This window comes from Orbicella franksi, chromosome 4 (assembly GCF_964199315.1).
Source record: "Orbicella franksi chromosome 4, jaOrbFran1.1, whole genome shotgun sequence".
NCBI classification, from domain to species: Eukaryota; Metazoa; Cnidaria; class Anthozoa; order Scleractinia; family Merulinidae; genus Orbicella; species Orbicella franksi.
In genome coordinates, this window is record NC_138148.1 from 725,401 (window position 1) to 731,725 (window position 6,325).

Genomic DNA, 6,325 nt, shown 5'->3' on the forward strand with positions numbered 1-6,325 from the left:
GTTGGCTATGGGTGATCAAACTTTTCTAGGCCGTTGGGCCATTGTCGTCTTTGTGCGGGACTGCCCGTTTATTGATGTGCTGAATGCACCATTTAGGCCACTGGGCCCTCCTTATGTTTTTTGGTTGCGCTGCATTTGCATTATTTCTATTTGTTCTCACATTTCTTGTTATTTCCCTTCTTTACAAGGTAGATGTGCGTTTGCCTCAAAGGTTGCCCACTTAAGAGATCCAGAGCTTCGAAAGTTAGCGGAAGGTCTTCCCTTGCGTGCCGCTAAAGCAAAGGCCCCATCAACAACGAAACGTTATTCAAGAGCCTTTCAAAAATTTAGAGAATGGTCTTCTTGCTTTGAAGAAGTCGTTTGCTTGCCCTCTGATGAGATGTCAGTTGCCCTTTACTTGGAATTTTTGCTACAGCAGAGGTACCCCTACTCCACACTTGAGTCCGCCTGTTATGGCATAAACTGGGCACACAATTTGTATGGCTTTCCAAGTCCTTGTGATTCAAAATTGGTAAGGAACGTGCTAGAGGCTGCAAAAAGGGAACTTGCAAAACCTGTTCTCAAGAAAGAACCTGTTACTCCTGAAATGATTTTGAGTATATGTAACAGGTTTGCGAGTCCCAATGCTAATCTTTCTGATCTTCGCTTAGCTGCTATTTGCGTTACTGCCTATTCGGCCTTTCTCCGTTACGAGTTAGCTAGCCTACGTTGTTGTGACGTAAGTTTTTGCGATACATTTGTGAGGATTTATGTATTTAAAGTGCACCTAACCCTCAAATTTTTTTTTTCGCTAAAACGAATCTACATGTTATTTGAAATACTTCTGCGAAAAAATTTTTGGATTCGGTTAAATCCTCGATTTTCTGTGCCCCGACGAAATCGCGAAAATAGCCCCAAAACACCGCCATTTTGTTTCACGACCGAGTTTGAGGAGAATGGGTCCAGCGGCTGTTGTGACGTCTACCCAGGAAGATCGAATAACTCACGTCCTCTCATTTCCTTCAGGATGGTGCAATACACATTCGAAAAGTGCGCAGAAATGCCTTCCAGAAGTGCTATCGGCTGTTGCAGCAATATCCCAGATCTAAAAAAAGATATACTGTACAATTTACTAGCGATGATCGGTCAATGGTACAATAAAGACATAACGATGGTTGATTTTGTCGAACCGAAACAAGCGAACTGAGTCTGTGAGATCCATTGAAGAACTCTCACTGGAATTTGTTCCGCAGACTTTCAAACGCTATTTTCAAAATTTTCTGCTCAAAGCCAATCAGCAATTTGTCGAAATACTATCGACAACCTATATCTTCCAGTCCCGCAGTATTTATAACATAGTCGGCAAAGTTGTGTGATCAATCAAGAGGACGTTACGACCAAATATACTGATGTGTAAATAGGTCGCAACCATACGCCGCCAACCAGCACTTATTTCTCTTTCGATTTAGATTAAAGTCGAATATTAACGGCAAGTTTCTTTCACAGGTCACAGGTCACAGGTCACAGGGTACAGGTCACACTCAAAACACTCAGTAAAACTCGCGATGTAACAGTTACCCGAGATTCCCAAGAGGTTTATCGATGTTTCCATGCAACAAACCCTAACTTAAAATGTTTTACTGTATAATTTTAATGAAAAAAATTCTAGGGGTGGTATATGTACGAAATGGGTTGAAATGTAGCTTTAAGACATGTAGTGTTAATATATTTTATCGTAATAAGATAATTCATTATGATAGTAAATTGAACTGTTTTATTTCTCTTTTTTTTTGAAATCTTTACAACGAGTATGTACTAAACAGAAACAAGAGGTCAGGGTCCCTATACCTCCTCTGAAAACAATTTCACGCATAAGTAATTGGCCTTTTCACGCATCACAAAAAATTCGAAAACAGTTTCACCTTCACAGAAAAAAAGAAGCAATCACTTTTCATGTAAACATGTAAAGGCTAAATCATGTGTCACAAAAATACAAATTTTATCTACGTTTCTCAAAACATACAGAACCCTCCATTTTGATGCATCGAAATGCCGTGTGTGACACATCGTGACAGACTAGATTCTAGGCCCTCCTGGTTCACTGTCGCTGTGGTTAGTTTCTCAGTCTTCCAGCCGCAAGCGCGTGGAATGGGCAGGTTTTACATCTAGTTTGGTGTACTTTACGAGCTTTAATGATGCTAAAATCTCCGGAAAAAAGTGAACAATTATTCCCGCAAAAGTCGTTGGTTCACAAATCACGCGTAAGTAAACGCATAATTCACGGATCAGTGTAAGCCTCTTTCGTTTTCATGTTATATTGAAAGGCTACAAACAATTTATGTTTTCAACAGAAATAAGTCTTGGCTTTCGTTGGATCAATTTTTTTTTTATTTTCAGTGCTATAGCTGATTTCCCCTATGCGTTTTTTTTTTTTCAGGAGAGCCGCTATAGTTACACTTAGGACGCACTTGTATGCATCTGTTTCATGACGTTTAGGCATATTTTTGGGTGACCTGTGACCTGTGACCTTAGGGAACACATCCTTTTCGCTTATCCGACGAATTTCACCGCAAACTTTGAAAAAGATTAACACTGGTTATTTGGAGTTACGACTTAAAACGTGTGGCAATGTGAAATCGGTAATTGTATGAAATGTTTCCTTCCGCCTTGCTTCCCGTAGCTTCAAAAATACAGGTCCAGACAATTCTACGATTTTCAATCGATCGAAGTCAGTGTTTTGGAGATCATCAAGTCTCGAAGACTGCAACACTTACGTCGCTCTTATAAACATGAAGCATTCCAGAAAGTAAAACACAAACTGGATTTAATAGAACCACCATACCTTAACAAAATACATCCTCGCTACGGACAAATGTAAACAGGTTATAAACACGCGTGGGAGTCTTGTGTTTAGGTGACGAAATTACCATCCAAAGCAGTCCTTGAGTTTTCTTCCCTGCTTTTCGTTTGACTGCTCCTTCGTATCTAGCTTTCCATTCTTAATATACGGGGCAGCTCGTCCGCAAAGAAGTCTTCCCCGTCGTCGCTTGAAATATTGCAAATTGTTCTCAAAGCTCTAAGCAGTGAGTTCACAGTTGCCGAACGTGCTCGATCGAAGTTTATTTCGGTGTCTTCCGAATCGAAACCTAACTCTGACTCCAGTGACGAAAAACAAATGATTCTGAAACAAAACTTGGATGTCTTAGTCCCAAAATATATTGGAACGATTAGTTTTGTTTCCATTTTCTCGAGCAAATACAGAGAGCTGACTGAGGCACCATTGTGTTTGGTTCCTGGGTAGACGTCATCAGGTACCGCCGCCCCAGGCTCCCTAAAACGCGGTCGTGAAACACATCAAGCGCCACTTTGAAGGGCATAGAAAGTCGAGGATTCAACCAAATTCAGAAATTTCTTCGCCCAAATGCTTCAAATAACGTTTAGGTGCACTTTAAGAGCAAAACCGATGTTCATAGGGATGGCGCCCATGTTTTGTTAGCAAAATCAGACTCTGTTTCTTGCCCTTTTCACATGCTTAACAGATACGTCGGTGCCGCTAATTTAGACTTGTCTTCGTCTTTACCGTTTTTTCGCGCCTAACATTTTCATAAAGTTACTTCTTCTTATAGTTTGCGTTCCACGGGTATGAGTTATACCAGAACTAGGGAAATAGTTTTACAAGCGTTTGCGGAATTAGGGTATCCTAAACACTTGTTTGGTTTACACAGTCTAAGAGCAGGAGGTGCTTCTGCAGCCGCTAACGCAGGCGTCAGTGATCGACTCTTCAAACGTCACGGCAGATGGAAGACTGATCGAGCCAAGGACGGCTATATTAAGGGCAATTTAGAATCTTTACTCTCAGTGTCGAGAAGTTTGCATACTTAGTTTTCTTTGTTCTCTTTCTTTATCTTCGAAAGCGGGCATCAATAAACGAGATGCCCGCCCCTGATACTGTGTTCGTGTTTATTAAGAATAGTTACAAAATATTGTATAATCGTTTCAGGGTGATTAGAGCATAAATATATTTTGTAACGTTTCGCTAATGACATTGGAATATGTCTGTCATGTATAATTCGTGTTAACTGTAGAAGTACTTTAATTAGGCGTGCTTGCAGGTGTGATGAGTCCCTAGGGGCTATTAGGCTATTTAAGATTTTGTAAGTTATGCAAGAGCCACTCGAAGGCATCTCTTTCAACTTTGCTTTATGGTTTATTCACTACTGTAATTCCTTTATGGTGATGATGTAAACACTCGCTGTATCAATAAACGAGATGCCCGCCCCTGATGCTGTGTTCGTGTTTATTAAGAATAGTTACAAACATTTTATAATCGTTTCAGGGTGATTAGAGTATAAAGACTGATTCGAGATTTTGCGAAGTTATCCGAGCTCGGCAGCGACTCAGTCTGAGAATTCCTAATCAACAACAGTAAAGGAACAAGAAAAGGAACTTCAAAAGTTTTCAAAATTTCTGAAACGCCTTCCACAATCACATTTATCAAGAGGACACAGCAAGTGGTGGTGAAAGCCCAATACAAATTCACTAATGAATTTGGTTACACGTTTTCGTAAGGATATAGGTAGTGAGAACTCAGTAGACTGAGTGGTGTATATTTCAGGCTGTTTGCAATTGTAAATTTTCCTTGCATTGTGCACTCAGCCTATTTGAAGTTACTTGCCAGGTCTTAATTGTACTCCACTCTACACAGTTACCAATGAATTCCATCAATACTAAAATGTTATGAAAACTCCGTGAATTTCTTTTCACTCAAAATGTCATATACATACTTTCTCAGTATTGGAAAGTGTTTGAATGCTGATCGGTTTGAGTGAGTCCTGATCAGTTTGATTCGTTTTGTTGGGACACATTACAAACAGAACCACCCAACAGAAGGGTGATCAAACTGGATTTTATTCTAACACTATCTTAAAGTTCCTAGCTGCTACTAATAAGTACACTATCTTAAAGATGATTTCCAGTCCGTACTGCGCAGTCTCAGCACCCTTACGTTTATAAACATCAATCAGTCAATCAATCAATTGATTGATTGATTGATTGCTGCTAATAAGTATTAACACTATCATAAAATTCCTAGCTGCTGCTAATAAGTACAGTACACTACAGTGTATCTTAAAGTTCCTATAGCTGCTACTACACTAACTTAATTAACTTGCTTAGCTGCTGCTAATAAGTACACTATCTTAACTTTCCTAGCTGCTGCTAATAAGTACATTATCTTAGTTTCCTATAGCTCTTGATAATAACAGGGTTTGTACCCTTTCCAGAAAAAAATTTCTTTTCCAGGACTCAGATTGATTTTTCCAGTACTCTAAAATTCAAATCAACCCTTTCACTCCCAAGATCTCAGTGTTAATTCTCCTTACTGTCTGCCATACATTTCATATTCTTTACTCGCGTTTAACAGATTTCCAGAACTTTCCAGGACCAGTAGCCATTTTCCACGATTTTCCAGTCCCAGAAAATGCCACAATAAAATTCCACGACTTTCCAGGTTTTAAAGGATCCGTACGAACCCTGTATTCCGTACACTACCTTAACTTTCCTAGCTGCTGCCAATAAGTACACTATCTTAGCTTCCTATAGCTGCTGCTAATAAGTACACTATCTTAGCATCCTATAGCTGCTGCTAATAAGTACACTATCTTAGCTTCCTATAGCTGCTCCTAATAACTACACTATCTTAGCTTCCTATAGCTGCTGCTAATAAGTACACTATCTTAACTTCCTATAGCTGCTGCTAATAAGTACACTATCTTAGCATCCTATAGCTGGTGCTAATAAGTACACTATCTTAGCTTCCTATAGCTGCTGCTAATAAGTACACTATCTTAGCTTCCTATAGCTGCTGCTAATAAGTACACTATCTTAGCTTCCTATAGCTGCTGCTAATAAGTACACTATCTTAGCATCCTATAGCTGCTGCTAATAAGTACACTATTGTAGGTTCCTATAGCTGCTGCTAATAAGTACACTATTGTAGGTTCCTAAAGCTGCTGCTAATAAGTACACTATTGTAGGTTCCTATAGCTGCTGCTAATAAGTACACTATTGTAGCTTCCTATAGCTGCTGCTAATAAGTACACTATCTTAGCATCCTATAGCTGCTGCTAATAAGTACACTATTGTAGGTTCCTATAGCTGCGGCTAATAAGTACACTATTGTAGGTTCCTATAGCTGCTGCTAATAAGTACACTATCTTAACTTCCTATAGCTGCTGCTAATAAGTACACTATCTTAGCATCCTATAGCTGGTGCTAATAAGTACACTATCTTAGCTTCCTATAGCTGCTGCTAATAAGTACACTATTGTAGCTTCCTATAGCTGCT

At 39.4% G+C, this 6,325-nt stretch overlaps 1 pseudogene; it reads left to right on the plus strand.

Moving 5' to 3' along the window:
• Positions 1-4,983, plus strand: part of LOC145485768 (uncharacterized) — a 12,864-nt pseudogene extending 7,881 nt beyond the window's left edge.
• The last annotated feature ends 1,342 nt before the right edge of the window (positions 4,984-6,325 follow it).